This window comes from Mandrillus leucophaeus, unplaced genomic scaffold (assembly GCF_000951045.1).
Source record: "Mandrillus leucophaeus isolate KB7577 unplaced genomic scaffold, Mleu.le_1.0 Scaffold25, whole genome shotgun sequence".
In the NCBI taxonomy this organism is placed as follows: domain Eukaryota; kingdom Metazoa; phylum Chordata; class Mammalia; order Primates; family Cercopithecidae; genus Mandrillus; species Mandrillus leucophaeus.
Genome location: NW_012102587.1, coordinates 3,857,919 through 3,868,861, shown reverse-complemented (window position 1 = coordinate 3,868,861; position 10,943 = coordinate 3,857,919). Strand labels below are relative to the sequence as shown.

Sequence of the window (10,943 nt, the reverse complement as noted above, 5' to 3'; positions counted from 1 at the left end):
AAGAGTGACACCCTGTCTCAAAAAAAAAAAAAAAAAAGAATGTAAGTTCTGCACTTCTTTTGTTAACTTTATTCCCAAATGTTTTATTCTTTTTGACACTATTGTGAATGGAATTGTTTCCTTGGTTTCATTTTTGAATTATTCATTGTAAATGTATAACAATAAAATTACTTTCTGTATATTGATCCTGTATTCTGAAACTTTGAGGAGCTTATAACAATTTTATAGTGCATTCCTTAAGATGTTTTATATACAAGATCATGCCATCTGCAAATAGAGATTATCTTACTTCCTTTCCAATATGAATGCCTTTTCTTTCTTTTTCTTCCCTAATTGTCTTGGCTAGAACCTCCAATACAATGTTAAAGCTAAGTGTCAAAGAGACTATACCTGTCTTGGTCAGGCGCAGTGGCTCACACCTATAATCCCAGCACTTTGGGAGGCTGAGGTGGGTGGATCACTTAAGCTCAGGAGTTCGAGATCAGCCTGGGCAACATAGTAAAACCCCATCTATATAAAAAATATCTCTAGCTCTCCTCCCGCTGCCCAAGATGTCGAAAGGAAAGAAGGCCAAGGGAAAGGTGGCTCCAGCCCCTGCTGTCGTGAAGCAGCAGGAGGCCAAGAAAGTGGTGAATCCCCTGTTTGAGAAAAGGCCTAAGAATTTCGGCACTGGACAGGACATCCAGCCCAAAAGAGACCTCACCCACTTTGTGAAAAGGCCTCGCTATATCAGGTTGCAGCGGCAGAGAGCCATCCTCTATAAGTGGCTGAAAGTGCCTCCTGCTATTAACCAGTTCACCCAGGCCCTGGACCGCCAGACAGCTACTCAGCTGCTTAAGCTGGCCCACAAGTACAGACCAGAGACAAAGCAAGAGAAGAAGCAGAGGCTGTTGGCCCAGGCCGAGAAGAAAGCTGCTGGCAAAGGGGACGTCCCCACTAAGAGACCACCTGTCCTTCGAGCAGGAGTTAACACTGTCACCACCTTGGTGGAGAACAAGAAGGCTCAGCTGGTGGTGATTGCACATGACGTGGATCCCAGCGAGCTGGTTGTCTTCTTGCCTGCCCTGTGTCGTAAAATGGGGGTCCCTTACTGCATTATCAAGGGGAAGGCCAGACTGGGCCGTCTAGTCCACAGGAAGACCTGCACCACTGTCGCCTTCACACAGGTGAACTCGGGAGACAAAGGCGCTTTGGCTAAGCTGGTGGAAGCTATCAGGACCAATTACAACGACAGATACGATGAGATCCGCCGTCACTGGGGCAGCAATGTCCTGGGTCCCAAGTCTGTGGCTCGTATCGCCAAGCTCGAAAAGGCAAAGGCTAAAGAACTTGCCACTAAGCTGCATTAAATGTACACTGTTGAGTTTTCTGTACATAAAAATAATTAAAATACAAATTTTCCTTCAAAAAAAAAATCTCTCTATATATAAATTTTTAAAAATTATAATGACTATATGTCTTGTTCCTAATCTTAGGACAGCATTCTGTCTTATCATTAAGTATGATATTAGCTGTAGGTTTTCACAGATGGTTTATCACACTGAGGAAGTTCCCTTCCATTTCTAATTTGTTGAATGTTTTTTATCATGAAACAATGTTGGATTTAATCAAATGTTTTTCCTGCCGCTATTGAGATGTTCATGTTGGTCTTGTCCTTTATTCTATTACATGGCATGTTACATTAATTTACAGATATTAAGCCAACTTTGCATTCCTGGGATAATTCCCACTCGGTTACAGTATAGAATTCTTCTGATATGTTGCTATATTCAGTTTGCAAGTATTTTGTTGAGGTATTTTACACCTACATCCATAAAGAATACTGTTCTGTAGTTTTCTTGTCTTCTGATGTCTTTGCCTGGTTTTAGTATCAGCCTAATAATGTCCACACAGGATAAACTGGAAAGTAACACCTCTTCTTTATTTTGAAAGAGCGTGTGAAGAATTTGTGTTGATTCTTCTTTAAATATTTGGTGGAATCACAAAATGCGAAGTTATCTGGACCCGAGCTTTTTTGGGAGGGGCTTTTTTATTGTTAATTCAATCTATTTACTTTATTGGTCTATTCAGATTTTCTATTTTTGGGGAGGTTGAGGCAGGAGAATTGCTTGAACCCAGGAGGCAAACGCTGCAGTGAGCCACCATTGTACCACTGCACTCCACCCTGAGTGACAGAGCAAGACTCCATCTCAAACAAACAAAAAAGACTTTATTTCTTTTCGAGTCAATTTCAGTAGTGTCTTTCAAAGACTGCATACATCTCATATGTGTTATCTAACTTGTTGTCATAAAATGGTTCCTAGTATTTCCTTATAATCTTTTTTAATTTCCATGTAAGGTCAGTAGTGATGTCCTTTCTTTCGTTCCTCATTTTATTAATTTATTAATCTAGCTCAAGGTTTGTCCATTTTGTTGATCTTTGCACAGAACCTATTTTGGGTTTGATTTTCCCTACTTTTTTTTCCCTCTATTTCATTTATTTCTATTCCAGTTTTTATTATTATATTCCTTCTGCTTGCTTTGGATTTAGTGTGTTCTTCTTTTATTAGTTTCTTAAGGTGGAAGATTTGACATCTTTCTTCTTTTCTTAATTCAAGCGTTTATAGCTATAAATTTCCCTCTGGGCAATGCTTTTGCTGTATCCCCTAGCTTATGATACATTGCTTTGTTTTTTGCATGAAGCATAGTAGGCCCTCAATAAACATTCATTGTTGAAAAACGAGTGGCAGGGTTTTTTTTCTTCTTCTTGTTGTTTTTTGAGATGGAGTGGCACTCTGCCACCCAGACTGGAATGCAGTGGGCAGTCATGTGATCTGGGCTCACTGCAACCTCCACCTCCTGGGTCCAAGCTATTCTCCTGCCTCAGCCTCCCAAGTAGCTGGGATTACAGGCACCCACCACCATGCCCAGCCCAGCTAATTTTTTGTATTTTTAGTAGAATGGGGTTTCGCCATGTTGGCCAGGCTGGTCTTGAACTCCTGACCTCAGGTGATCCACCTGCCTTGGCCTCCTAAAGTGCTGGGATTACAGGTATGAGCCTCCGCACCCAGCCCAGGGTTTTTTTGTTTGTTTTTGTTTTTTCAATTGTGGCAAAACATACATAAGATTTGCCATTTTAACTATTTTTAAACATACAATTAATTCGGTGGTATAAAGTACATTCACATTGTTTGCAACCATCATCATCATGATATGATATATTTTGTCTTCATCTCAGAGTATTTTCCAATTTTCCTGTGGCTTTTTCTTTGAATCATTGGTGATTTCAGTTTGTGTAGTTTAATTTTCACATATTCTGAATTTCCCAAATTTCCTTCTGTTATTGATATCTAATTTCATTTCATTATGGTCAGAGAACATAGTATGATTTCCATCCTTTAAATTAATTGAGGCTTGTTTTATGGCATAACATATGGTCTATCCTGAAATGTTCCATATGTATTTCAGAACAATGTGTATCCTACTATTATTGGAAGGGGTGTTCTATAAATGTTTGTACCTTAATGATTTAAAAGTTTGCCTGTATCTAGATCAGGTTTACAAAAAAAAAAAAATTGTCAATTATTTCAATGTTAAAATTTTCATTTTATGACTTTCTATACTAAGTATTCCATGTGCATATACAAATAAAAAGAAAGTCTCCCTTCAAAAATAAAAATGTTTCTGGTAACACATGAATAGCTGGTTTCTAACAGTGAAATCCACTAAAAAGCTAAGCACAAAGGAGCACATATGCTGGCTTGAGAGATTTTCTTTCTTTCTTTTTTTTTTTTTTTTGAGAGGGAGTCTCGCACTGTCATCCAGGCTGGAGTGCAGTGGCACAATCTCGGCTCACGGCAACCCCCGCCTCCCAGGTTCAAGCGATTCTCCTGCCTCAGCCTCCCAAGTAGCTAGGATTACAGACACCCACCACCAGGCCTGGTTAATTTTTGTATTTTCAGTAGAGACAGGGTTTCACCATGTTGGCCAGGCTGGTCTTGAACTCCTGATCTCAGGTGATCCGCCCACCTCAGCCTCCCAAAGTGCTAGCATTACAGGCGTGAGCCACCGCGCCCAGCCTGCTTGACAGATTTTCTAAGAGGTTCACGAAACAGAAAAATCTCCAGACTTAGGTGAATAAGAAAATAAGAGAACAGGCCAGGCCCGGTGGCTCACAACTGTAATCCTAGCACTTTGGGAGGCCAAGGCGGGAAGATCATCCTGGCCAACATGGTGAAACCTCATCTCTACTAAAAATACAAAAATTAGCTGGGCATGGTGGCAGTGCCTACAGTCCCAGTTACTCAGGAGGCTGAGGCAAGAGAATCGCTTGAACCCGGGAGGCAGAGGCTGCAGTGAGCTGAGATGGCACCACTGCATTCCAGTCTGGTGACAGAGCGAGACTCTATCTCAAAAAAAAAAAAAAACGAGAGAGAGAGAGAAGAGAAATCTGATATGTCATTTGATACAGTATGACAGCTGACATGGCCATCCCAAATTTCCCAAGGGAGCTAGGTTATACCCAGTTGAAAAAAAACAAAACTCTATTAAGTCCTGGGTATTTAATGTGAAGACAGAAGGTGTAAGAAGGATGAGGGTTTAAAAAAACAAGAGAAGTCTTTCTGTGTTACCGAATAAAGAAGTCAAGCTATAAATAATTAATACACCAATAGTTTAAAACTTGCCTTTCATTTCATCAATAAAATAAGCATAGCTACTTCATATTTGAAGCAGTACCTTCCAATCTGTTAAGTGATCATACAAATGCTACTTTCTCTATCCCCTACAAAATCTGTCAGATTATAATTATAATGCCTATTTTACAGAGAAGAAAAGATTCAGAAGCAAAGTGACTTCTGGGGTCACACAGCAAGTATGAAACAGAACCAGGATTTCGATTCCTTTTTTGTTTTGTTTTGTTTTAGAGAGATGTGGTCTTCCTATGTTGCCCATGCTGGTCTCGAACTCCTGGCCTCAAGTGATTCTCCCACTCTGGCCTCCCAAAACACTGAGATTACAGATGTGAGCCACCACGCCTGGCCAGAACCAAGATTTGAATTTTGCTTTCTAACTCAAAATTCAGGGCTATTTTCACCAAAATGCAGCTCCTTCTTCTCACCAAAAAGAGACACACATCTCTGAGTACTTTAGACATACATATCATTTAGGAAAAAGACCTACAAAAGAAAGATATATGCACCATATTTAATGTTCTCAAAATAAGAGCCAAAAAGCTTGAATACAGAGGAACAACTAGCACCTGGCCCAGCACCACATACTGAGCAAGTGATCCACAAAGAATAAATGAAGAGAAAGAACCATCACATGCATTCCCATAAGTAGCTTAGGACAGTAATCAGCAACATTTAGTTCAGAGAGTTCAGGACGTCCCATAGATGCCAATGGTAAGCCAAAAGCATGATCAAAAATAGGAAAAAGAGAGGAAAACTAGGAAAACATAGGGAAAGAAAAAGAAGAGAAACAACAAAATATGCATAACCATTGGGGGAAACTGGGTGAAGGGTAAACATGAACTCCCGTACATTTTTTGCAATTGCTTGTGAATCTATAATTATTTCAAAATAAGAAGTTAAAGAAAACAAAAGAAGAAAAAAGTGGAAAGACAGACATGAAATGAAAAGGCTCTTGGTCCCAGTTTCCTAAGTTCATGGAGTACCTAATGTACCAGGCAATCTGCCAGGCACTGCCCTCCACAAGCTCCATGTTCACTGCAGAGAGAGAGACAAGTAAATAATCTATTCTACCACAGTATATCAAGATGCTTTCCTGCAGGGCTCTACTTTTCTAATTCCTTAGCAAACATGGATAAAAGAAAGGCTACAACAGTGAAACAAATATAAGGGCAACACTAGATAAAGCTACACCTTAGGTGTACCTGAGCATGAGAATGCAGGCCTTGCTTATTGTCCCTCACCATCCAAGCATATTTACCTTGCTTAGGCAAGATTCATACTCCTCAGTACGAATCTGATGGACGAGGAAAATGTGCAGAGTCATAGACAACCTTCAAAGATAAGGAACTCTGTGTCTGCTAAAGAAAGAGAACTTCGTTTTGGGCTTTAGAGATTCATTTATTCATTGACAATTTAGATCTTATTATGTTACTTCAAACCCTTTCAATGCAATTTAAGTGACCTGTCAGGGAAAAATAATGTGGAACGTCACCTGAGCAATGACAAAGGCTACTGAAAAGATAATTTCATATACTATAAAATAAGCAATTTTATACACTGTATACAATTTTATATACTATGAAACACTGTGAAATTTCATACCCTGTCTACCACTATTCAATCATATTTCAAGCTCATATACTTTTAAGTCTGTACTTTACTAAGCTTATACCTAACAAAAATTTGCTATATTTCTCAGATAAGCTATAGAAAGACACTGCTTTTACTAAAATGAAATTTTTATAGTTATGTTTTATGGACTTACAAAAAATAAATTCCAAAAGAAAGGTGCAAAAAGAGAGCTGTGCCTTAACAATGTTAGTGTAAACTGGGTTGTACTACATACAGCAGCTCGGTTTCCAAAATGAGTTGTGATTGCCTCAATATTTTTCCAACATAAACTTATTCCTATTCAACATTAACATGGTTTTCCTTAACATATCAAAAGACCTAACCATCACTCTAGTCCTACATTTTCAAAAACGGTCACTTAAGAATGTAATTGAGGCCAAGCACAATGGCTTACACCTGTAATCCCAGCACTCTGGGAGCCTGAGGCGCGTGGATCACTTGAGGTGAGGAATTCGAGACCTGCTTTGCCAACATCGTGAAACCCCGTCTCTACTAAAAATACAAAAAATTAGCCAGGTGTGGTGGCGCATGCCTGTCATACCAGCTACTCCCAATGCTGTGGCACGAGAATCGCTTGAACTAGGGAGGCAGAGGTTTGCAAAGTCAAGATCACACCACTGCACTCCAGCCTGGGTGACAGAACAAAACTCCTGTCTCAAAAAAAAAAGGAATGTAATTGAATATAATCAAATAAACAATTTAATGCACTGCTGATGAAAATAAAAAGTAATAATATATAGGACAATTTGGCAACATCTCTTGATCCAACCAGTCCAAATCTAAGAATGCATCTAAGGAAATAATTTATCAAGTATGCCGAAATGGGCTGGGTGCCGTGGGCTCCTGACAGAGCGAGACTCCATCTCAAAAAAAAAAAAAAAAGGTATACTAAACTGAACATATCAAGTTGTTCATTGCAGCTGGTCATCCTTTCTTTTAATTCTTTTTTTTCTTTCTTTATTTTGGTCATCCTTTTTAAATGAAATAATCCTAAACGTTAATGAATAGGGAATTGGGAAATAAACTACAGGACACCAAACAACAGAAAACCATGCAGTTACCAAGAATGATAATAAAAAATCTGTTCTTGCCAGGTGCAGTGGCTCAGCCTGTAATCCCAGCACTTTGGGAGGCAGAGGGGAGCGGATCATGAGATCAGGAGATTGAGACCATCCTGGCTAACACTGTGAAACCCCGTCTCTACTAAAAATACAAAAAATTAGCCGGGTGTGGTGGTGGGCACCTGTATTCCCAGCTACTCGGGAGGCTGACGCAGGAGAATGGTATGAACCCAAGAGGCGGAGCTTGCAGTGAGCCGAGATCGCACCACTGCACTCCAGCCTGGGTGACAGAGTGAGACTCCGTCTCAAAAAATAAATAAATAAATAAAAATAAAAAATCTGTTCTTATTGGTCTGTAATGATATCTGCAATCATTTTAGTGAAAAAAGCAATCCAGAAAACAATTAGAAAAGCAAACTAAGCCAGGAGCGGTGGCTCACAGCTGTAATCCCAGCACTTTCGGTGGCTGAGGCCGGAGGATCACCTCAGGTCAGGAAATTGAGACCAGCCTGGCCAAAATGGTGAAACCCCGTCTCTACTAAAAATACAAAAATTAGCGGGGCATGGTGGCGGGCACCTGTAATCCCAGGTACTTGAGAGACTGAGACAGGAGAATCACTTGAACCCGGCAGGCAGAGGTTGCAGTGAGCCAAGACTGCGGCACTGCACTCTAGCTTGAGTGACAAGAGCGAAACTCCATCTCAAAAAAAAAAAATTAAAAAGTATTTATTTATATGCATCATGCATAGAAAACGTATGGAAGGGAACACACCAAAATGTTAATACTGTGTTTTCCCTCTTGTCACCCAGGCTGGACTGCAGTGACATGATCTTGGCTCACCGCAACCTTCACCTCCCAGGTTCAAGCTATTCCCCTGCCTCAGCCTCCTGAGTAGCTGGGATTACAGGTGCACACTACCATGCCCAGCTAACTTTACATTTTTAGTAGAGACAGGGTTTCACCATGTTCGCCAGGCTGGTCTCGAACTCCTGACCTCAAGTGATCCATCCGCCTCCACCTCCCAAAGTGCTGGGATTACAGGCATGAGCCACTGCGCCCAGCCTCTATTCCTATTCTTTTTAGTTAAATCATAATCTATCCAATAAATACCAGAAAGTTGTTTTTAAAGTTAAATCAAATTGTAATCCTGATATCACAATCATCATCCATTACTACAAGTATTGAAAACCACAGAAAGTTTGGTAGATCACCATATTAGAAAGAAACACACGTGCACACACGTACACACACACACACAGAAGCAATTATTCAGTAAATCTTCTGTATCTAGTACTCATCTCTAGAAGGCAGTATTGGTAACACCTACAAGGAAACAAAACTTATTCCTGCCTCGTCCAGTCACAAAATTCTTGCCAAGTCAAAACAGAAAAGCAAACAAGAAATGAGAAGAGGCCGGGCGAGGTGGCTCACGCCTATAATCCCAGCACTTTGGGAGGTCGAGGCGGGTGGGTTGCCTGAGGTCAGGAATTTGAGACCAGCCTGGCCAACATGGTGAAACCCTGTCTCTACTAAAAATAAAAAACATTAGCCAGGCATGGTGGTGGATGCCTGTAATCCCAGCAACTCAAGAGGCTGAGGCAGGAGAATCGCTTGAACTCGGGAGGCAGAGGTTGCAGTGAGCTGAGTCTTGCCACTGCACTCCAGCCTGGGCAACAAGAGTGAAACTATGTCTCAAAAAAAAAGAAAGAAATGAGAAGAGTGACCAATTTGCCTTTGATCACTGAACTATGGTCATGTTTTCACTCAAAAAATGACACATGACATGTTTCTGCACCATTTTGAAATTATTTATTTATTTATTTATTTATTCACTTTTTTTGAGATGGAGTCTTGCTCTGTCACAGGCTGGAGTGCAGTGCTGCGATCTTGGCTTACTGAAACTTCCGCCTCCTGGGTTCAAGCAATTCTCCTGCCTCAGCCTCCCAAGTAGCTAGGACTACAGCCACATGCCACCAGGCCCAGATAATTTTTGTATTTTTAGTAGAGACGGGGTTTCACCATGTTAGCCAGGATGGTCTCAATCTCTTGACCACGTGATCTGCCCACCTCAGCCTCCCAAAGTGCTGGGATTACAGGCATGAGTCACTACGCCAGGCCTGAAATTACATTTTTTAAATGTATTTTTAAAATACATATCTCAGGCTGGGCACAGTGGCTCACACCTGTAATCTCAGCACTTTGGGAGGCCGAGGCGGGTGGATCACCTGAGGTCAACAGTTACAGACCAGGCTGGTCAACATGGTGAAACCTTGTCTCTAGTAAAAATGCAAAAATCAGCCAGGTGTGGTGGCATGCCCATGTAATCCCAGCTACTCGGGAGGCTGAGGTGGGAGAACTGTTTGAACCCTGGAGGCAGAGGCTGCAGTGAGCCGAGATCACGACCCTGCACTCCAGCCCAGGCAACAGAGGAAGATCCCATCTCAAAACAAATAAAATTAAATTAAATAAATAAATAAAATAAACAATATTAAAATCAGCCAGGCATGGTAGTATGCACTTGTAGTCCCACCTACCTGGGAGGCTGAGATGGGGGAATGGTTTGAGCCCAGGAGGCAGAGGTTACAGTGAGCCAAGATGGTGCCACTGTACTCTAGCCTGGGCGATAGAGCTTTGTCTCAAAAAACAAACAAACAAACAAAAACGTATCTATATTGCACACTGAATTTCATTAAAACTTCCAAGGTGAATAATCTGGGAATATCTAATATCTATTTATATCAATGTTAAGGCACATAACTTTTAACCCAAAATGTCGAACTTCTGGGAATTTATTCCTATATGTGCAAAAATAATATATTATAGAATTATTCTATGCAGCATTGTTTATAAAAGCAAAAGATTAGATAAAACTAAATGTTCACCAATAGCGGACTCAGGAAATCATGATATGCCATGCAACAGCGTACTATTCAGTCATACTATTCATTAAAAAAAAGGAGGAAGTCTTTAATGTACTGACGTAGAATGATTTCCAAGATATACTAAGTTTCAAAAAAGCAAAATGCGGCTGGGCACGGTGGCTAATGCCTGTAAACCCAACACTTTGGGAGGCCAAGGTGGGCGGATCACCTGAGGTCAGGATTTCAAGACCAGCCTGACCAACATGGAGAAATCCCATCTCTACTAAAAATACAAAATTAGCCAGGCATGGTGGCGCATGCCTGTAATCCTAGCTACTTGGGAGGCTGAGACAGAAGAATCACTTGAACCTGGGAGATGGAGGTTGCAGTGAGCCGAGATCATGCCATTGCACTCCAGCCTGGGCAACAAGAGTGACACTCCGTCCCAAAAAAAGGAAAAGAAAAAGCAAAATGCAAAAGTAGTCTATAATCAGCCACGATCTGTACAAAAATGGAGGGAGGTATGTGTGCATATATGTATATATGTATGGGTGTGTATATATATATATGGGCTTTTTTTTTTCATGAATATAATTAATAACATTGGTTGGCCAGGCGTGGTGGCTCACGCCTGTAATCCCAGCACTTTGGGAGGCCAAGACGGGCAGATCACGAGGTCAGGAGATCGAGACCATCCTGGCTAACACGGTGAAAC

General features: G+C 40.9%; 1 protein-coding gene and 1 pseudogene across 5 annotated transcripts in view; one reads left to right on the top strand and one right to left on the bottom strand.

Moving 5' to 3' along the window:
- Nucleotides 1-10,943, bottom strand: part of CLASP1 (cytoplasmic linker associated protein 1) — a 333,527-nt gene that overhangs the window by 305,578 nt on the left and 17,006 nt on the right. The gene's annotated exons all lie outside the window — the stretch shown is intronic.
- LOC105542062 lies at nucleotides 535-1,409 on the top strand (annotated as a pseudogene). Its single transcript, XR_001006414.1, has one exon. The product of XR_001006414.1 is annotated as a 60S ribosomal protein L7a pseudogene (transcript).